The following is a 6900-nucleotide window of genomic DNA, read 5'->3' as shown; positions in this document are numbered from 1 at the left end:
AAAATGCAAACCAAGCTCGGGTTGCCTCCCGAGAAGCGCTTCTTTTTCTTGGAGTCTTGAGCTGGACTCCATGCCTTCTACGTTGAATCTTCTGAAGAGTCCACCACTAAGATCTTTTGTTCCTTGAATCACCTCTTGTAAGCTTGAACTCGCCTTTTATATGCCTTCTTTGAATTCTCCTTTTTAGCTTTTCCCTCTTTTTCAAGCTTGCGTTTTGTGCCCTTAGTTTGTTCCTTGCACTCCATAGCATCCTCCTCTTCTTTCACCACCGGCTTTGTCACTCTTGAAGTGACCTCCTCTTCATCACTTGTCATCTCCTCATCCTCTTTGATCACCCAAGAAGGCGGACTCTTGTAAGCTATGACTTCAATCAAATATGGAACAGATGCCCTCAGTTTTGTTCTTTTGACTTGATGAACTGCCTTGATCTCTTCTTCCATAAGCTTTTCCAGTTCTTCAAGTTCATTATCTTCATTAATTGTGAACACCTCTTCTTTATCCTCTTGGAAGTCACCTTGTATTCCAAAAACTTCTTGTTCATCTCCAACCCTCAAAGTGAGCTTAGACTCACGGATGTCAACAAGAGCTCCAGCAGTGTTAAGCAATGGACGGCCAAGGATTATTGGAACATCGGGATCTTCCTTCATATTCAAAACTACAAAGTCTATTGGAAAAACAAATTTTCCAATTTTCACCAAAATATCATCCACGATGCCCCGGGGTTTTGTCACTGAACGATTCGCCATGTGAATCTTCATTTTTGTAGCCTTCATCTTTTGAATTTCTAATTTTTGATAAAATGAAAAAGGCGTCAAATTAATGCTAGCCCCAGAATCAGCTAAAGCATTAACCTTCATTTTGTTACCAAACTCACACAGAAGAGTGAGGCGTCCAGGAACCCCATCTTTTCTGGTGTCTCTCCCAGCACGACTTTTGAAGTTTGTTCACTTAGAATTACTTTAGATTGCTTCTTTAATTGCCTTCGAGTGTCTATCAAATCTTGCGGTAATTTCTGGTTCTCGAGAGTTTTGCATAAGGACTCGACAAGGGGAGTATTAATCAGGATTCCCTTCACATGCTTTACAAACTCTAAATGCTCCTTCTCCAGTAGTCTAAGTGCAGCTCGGGTTGGAAATGGCATTGGTGGCTGATAAGCGGGAATGGGTTCAAAGAATTTTTGATCAGACATGCACCACGTCGTGGCCATTGGAGTGCCACGTCGTGGCGAAGCTGGTTCAACAACTTTTTCACTTTCGAACTTTGACTTCTTTGGTTTTGGATCGGGCTGTTGTGGTTCTTCTTCCAATGCCTCCAGGAACTCATAGATTGCTTCTTCTTCAGTATCGATGGCCATTACGTGAGATTGGGTCTTTACTTCGGGATTCTTCGGGGACAATTGTTCATGAACCAGAGTGGCTAGTTGACCAAATTTTACTTCAAGGTTATGGATGGAGGCTTTCTGATTCTTTATTAAAGTTTGTTGTTCCATAATAGCAGAATTAGTGGCATCATGTCTCTTTTCCAAAGCTTCCATAAATTTCATCAAAATGGTCTCTAGGTCGGGTTTCTTCTCGGCTGGTGGCTGCTCCTTTTGATAAAAGCCTCAACCTGTCTGCCTATACTTGTCTTTTTTTTGCTTCTTATACTCTTCATATGGCAGCCACTCCTTCTTCGGTTTTCTCCAGTCCTCATCATACTTATCCCCACTAGAGTAGCACACTTGAGCATTCCTGTTCCCAAACTCATCTACATTGCAGTCCTTGGTCAAGTGTGGACCACTACATCTCTCGCAACCCACTCTTATGGCATGTATTGACTGGTCCATTTGTGTTATCCTTCGATCCATATTATTCAGCATGGCCCCCTCCACCGCCTTTGATTCCATCTTGCCTAGGGTTGTGGTATTCGCGAGAGTGCTTCGTGAATTCTTCAATCAACTCCTTGACCTCCCTTGGATTTTTCTTTGTTAATGGTCCTTGACAGTCAAGGAGTTGTCTCGTCATAACGTTGACCCCATCATAGAAGATTGAGATCTCTTGTTGCACATTTAGATCATGCTGAGGGCAATTTCTGAGCAATCCCTTGTACCGCCCCCATGCTTCGTATAATGACTCCCCCGTCTGTTGCTCAAAGTTGGCTATTGGCTTCTTGAGTTTGGCTATCTTGGATGGTGGGCAAAATTGGTCCAGGAATTGCTCACGCATTTGACCCCAAGTGGTAATTGTACCAGGTGGAAGTGATTTTAACCACTCCTTAGCAGCTCCTTTGAAAGTGATGGGAAGCATCCTAAGCAAGACTATGTTTCTATTGACATTCGGGACATTGAAGTAATCCGCAATGTCGTTGACTTCATCTAGATGCTTAAAAGCATCCTCATGATCTTTCCCGAAAAATGGGATGTCCTTCAGTGCAGTCAATATGTGTCCCTTCAATTCGAATGTGGTAGTGGCAGGTATTGCGGGTTGGACTAAACCGGGACCCACATCTTCTCGGATCCGCTTATTGTAAGCTCCCATGGACATCTCTTCAATTGTTGCCATCTTGTTCCTTGGCTCGTTCTCGGGTTCGCTCATGTGTTCTTCAAATTCTGGCTCGGTATTGCTTTCGGACTCAGTTTGGACGGGCGTATGATCTAAACGCTCAAGATTGCTCTTGTGCCTCGCGGATGAACTTGACTCTCCTGTCTTCTTTCCCGACTTCCTAGAAAAAGCTGACTTCAATTCTTGTAAGGGTGTCTTTTTCTTGTGAATTGCAGACTCGGGATCTTCAAGTGGTGGCACTAACGGTGTGTTTGAGCTTCTGGTCATGAACTCCTGCAACTTGCTAAACTAAAAACGTAAAACTGAACTAAAATAAGAAAAACTAACTAACAACTAAAAATCTAGTTTTTTTTAATAGTCCACGTCGTGACAGGTATCTGGCCACATCGTGGACTCTGTGACTGACAGAAAATTTTTATTTTGCTGAAAAATTAACTTTTTTTAGTTTTTACTCCACAAGAAGGATCAATTAATTTAATGCAAATAAATAATCTAAAAACTAAGTCGTGCCCCGGTAACGACGCCAAAAACTTGATGTGCACAAAAGTACTCACTAATTTTAATATTTATAATGTAACAAACTTAACTAACTATGCACTTATAGGTACTGTACCTAGTCAGATTACAGTATAGTTTGGGTAAGTCGGGTGTCGATCACAGGGAACGGTGTTCTAATTAATTTACTTACTATTAAATTAACCTAATTATTAACAAGTTTAAAAGGGGTTTTATCTGATTTTACAAGATCAGATGAACTTAATTCAAATTCAATAAGTAAAACACACTCTTGTTTAGTTTGAATCCACTTCTTCCTTATGGTTAGCTAATGATTACGGATTATTAGGTTGGTTTTTAGTTGTATTAGTAATTTATTTCTAACTTTACCAATAATGAATTAATTCATCTCAAACCATGTATGTTCACACATAATTAAACACATAACTAATTATGAATATAAATATGCTATGTAAGATTTGTAATATAAACACAATTATGGTCACAATACACGTTCTCTAGCACAGCTAAGCTTATTTACTCTAATTACTAACTAAGATTGGTCAATCCTAGCTCTAACAATTTAATGTTCACTAAATCATTAGGTAAACAAGTTCATGCAGTTAATGGTCAATAAGCTACACATAACATGCAATCAAGTAATTAGAGAAACAAACAATAGCATGCTAGGTCACACAAATCAAACACAAGCAATTTTTACCAACTAAACTTAATCCATAAACATTGAACTATTCATAAGTTGGAAGCTTCATCTAGCTAAACAAGAGTAGCTAGATTCAGCTGCTCATCATGGCAACTAACAAACTAACACAAATCAAAGTGGTACAAAACATGTTCTTAATTAGCTAAAATATGGACCTTTTACTCTTTTTGGTGTTGAAAGCCTCTTCCAGAACCTTTCTTCTGCTCTGAATCGCCTTCTGGAACTCCTTTTTTTTTTTGCCAAAAAGTTCTTCTTTTCGTAATAATCAGGAGCACTTAAATAATCTCCAAAAACCCGCGCCACGTCGTGGACATCAAGTTATCCGTACCGTGCAAGGCATCCTCCGAATCGCGATGTTTATCTTCTAGAATCCTCATGCCACGTCGTGGCCGACTTTACCACGTCGTGAATTCAGTATCTATCGTGGATTTATTCTTTTCTTGTCTTTCAAGTCTCCCATGTTCTACATATTGTCACTTTTGGTCCCTCTCTTCGAAAGTCCTTTTAATTGACTGAAAATAACAATTTAAAGTCATAAGTACCATTATTCTAAACACTTTATCAACTTATTAATAAATATGTACTTAAATGTTGCCTAATAACATGTATAAATATGGCAATATCAGTAGCATACCTCAACTTGTTATATAGTTGCCTATTTTGGAAATTAGTATAATCGGGTGTTTGTGAGTGTTCTCAAATTAGCTTATCAGCTTAGTGGTTTTTCAAAAAGATAGTAAGCTAAAAAAGTGTTTGGGTTGTTCAAAAGCATTTTTTTAAATAACTTTTTGGATAGGCAAAATAATGGAGTTCCAAAAAAAAAACTACAAAACCCTAGCTTTTTTGTGGCTTTTTAGCATTTTAGTTTTTCCTACCACGTTTTACCTCTAAAAAGCTAAGTCAAACACTTTTAAAACAAATTTATCGACTTTTTAGCTTTTCCCACCAAAAAAACTAACTCAAACACTTTTTAAAAACTTTTTTTTTTTAAAAGTCATAAGTCAATCAACACTTTCATCAAAAACACTTTTGTGATTATAAAGCATTTTGGATTTATGTTTCATTTGTATCCTACCTCAACTTCTTATGTAGTGGCCTACTTTGGAAATTAGTATAAGTTGTTAGTATAATTGGATTTATGTTTCAACTAACTAATTTTCTGTAATTAGCTTGTTACCCTGTGCAATATTCTTGTTTTTTATGTTGTTTACATATATTTGATATTGTACACACAAACATATATTTAAAGTTCGTTACCAGAATATATATAGTTATGTTGAATATGGGAAAGCCTCATTAATCAGAGGCATATGTATTGTAGTATATTGATATGTATAAATGTTACATTAGGGCCCTACACTATACAAAGATAATAAAAACACTATAAACTAACGCACCCCCTCAGTTTAAGCATAAGGTTTACAAATATTCAAATTGTCTCTAAAATCCAAAAACAATTGTGTAGGAAGACCCTTAGTGTGTTTGTGTGTGTGTGAGTGTATATATATATATATATATATATATATATATATATATATATATATATATATATATATATATATATATATATATATATGCAAACTGGTGAGCTGAAGGCACATGCAAAACACACACATGTCCGATAGCAACACGTTCCCAAAAAAAATGTAAATATATTTCCCACATTCTTGGTACATTGGTTCAAAAGGACATATCAGCACGAGAATTGATTTTCTTGGCAAAGGAGGTTTGAGAGAGAAAAAGGCCCCTATTGGAGTGAGAGGCAACAATTCCAAGGAAAAAGGATAAAGGACCTAAGTTAGTCATGGGAAATTCAGACGAAATTCGATAAATAATGCGTAAGATAAGGGTAGAAAATGAGGTAGTAAGGATGATGTTATCAACATAGAGAAAAAGAAATATATGATCAACAACAAAGTGGTAGGTGAATAACGAGAAGTCAAACCGATTGCTAGTGAAGCCAATGGTAGATATAAAAAGAGCAAATTATTGATACCAAGCTTGTGGAGCATGTTTAAGACCATATATGGCCTTACGAAGACGAAAACATGATGAGGTAAAGTAGGATGAACATAAACTGGTGGTTGTTTCATATATACCTCTTCAGATAAGTCACCATGAAAGAAGACATTTTTGACATCTAGTTGGTGGATGGGCCAGTGTTTGGATACCATAATGCTGAGAACAATACGAATTGTGGAGGGTTTGACAATAGGACTAAATGTGTCATCAAAATCAAGACCAAGAAGTAGGGAGAATACCTTAGCAACGAGGCGACCTTTGTAACAATCAAGGTTGCCTTTGCTGTCAAATATGTGGGAATAGAGCCAATGATAACCAACAATGTTGGCTTGTTTGGAGTGAGGGACAAGATACCATGTGTGATTAGATTGAAGAGATGAAATTTTAGAGTCCATGGCATCTTTCTAGTTAGGATCACATAATGCTTAAACTATACAAAAAAGGTATTTGAGAGATGTTAGAGTAGATAAATTAAAAATACGTTTGGGTCTAAGAGGCCATCTGCGAGAGCGGGTAACCATAGGATGAGATGGCATAGACAGAGAATGGGAAGGAGGTGAATGCGAGAGAGGTGTAGGGGAAGGGGAGTAGGAGTCCCATAGTTGGTACAGGTATATGAAGAAACATAGGAGGAAGTCCGGTTTTGGGTATTGGGACAGACTATTATGGGAAAGAAGGCACGTCATCTGAGACAAAAGGGTCATAGTCTGAGGTGAAGGGTTTGTCATGAAAATCCAAAAAAGGAAATTGATCTTCCTCAAAAATGACATGGCGAGAGATAATGACATGTTGGGTGACTAACTCAAGACAATGATGACCATTATGATCAGAGGAAGGTCCAAAATAGACATATATAGATGTGACATCCCCATTTTCTCGACCAATTTAAAACTTTTTCCTATGTTTATTTAAATTCAGAGTGATCATTAATTTGCGTAATTTTTGCTAAAACATATTATTTGAATATTTCCAAATAAACATTTTTCATTCTATAAAAACCTTGGGATGTCATCGTCAATACAGATACATAAGCATAAACTTGTTTTAACAGACCTTATAACAATTTATTATACTATGGTCTAACAACCCCTCAAATCACTCATCATCCTTAAGCCTTCA

The 6900-nt window shown here is 37.3% G+C and overlaps 1 non-coding gene across 1 annotated transcript; it reads left to right on the top strand.

Annotated features, from left to right (window-relative positions):
- The first annotated feature begins 2049 nt into the window (after positions 1-2049).
- Positions 2050-2156, top strand: LOC145013460 (small nucleolar RNA R71). Its single transcript, XR_013665019.1, has one exon. It is a non-coding gene; the product is annotated as a small nucleolar RNA R71 (small nucleolar RNA).
- The last annotated feature ends 4744 nt before the right edge of the window (positions 2157-6900 follow it).

The sequence above is a fragment of the Lactuca saligna genome, chromosome 8 (assembly GCF_052625555.1).
Source record: "Lactuca saligna cultivar CGN05327 chromosome 8, ASM5262555v1, whole genome shotgun sequence".
NCBI classification, from domain to species: Eukaryota; Viridiplantae; Streptophyta; class Magnoliopsida; order Asterales; family Asteraceae; genus Lactuca; species Lactuca saligna.
This window is presented reverse-complemented; position numbering and strand designations above follow the sequence as displayed.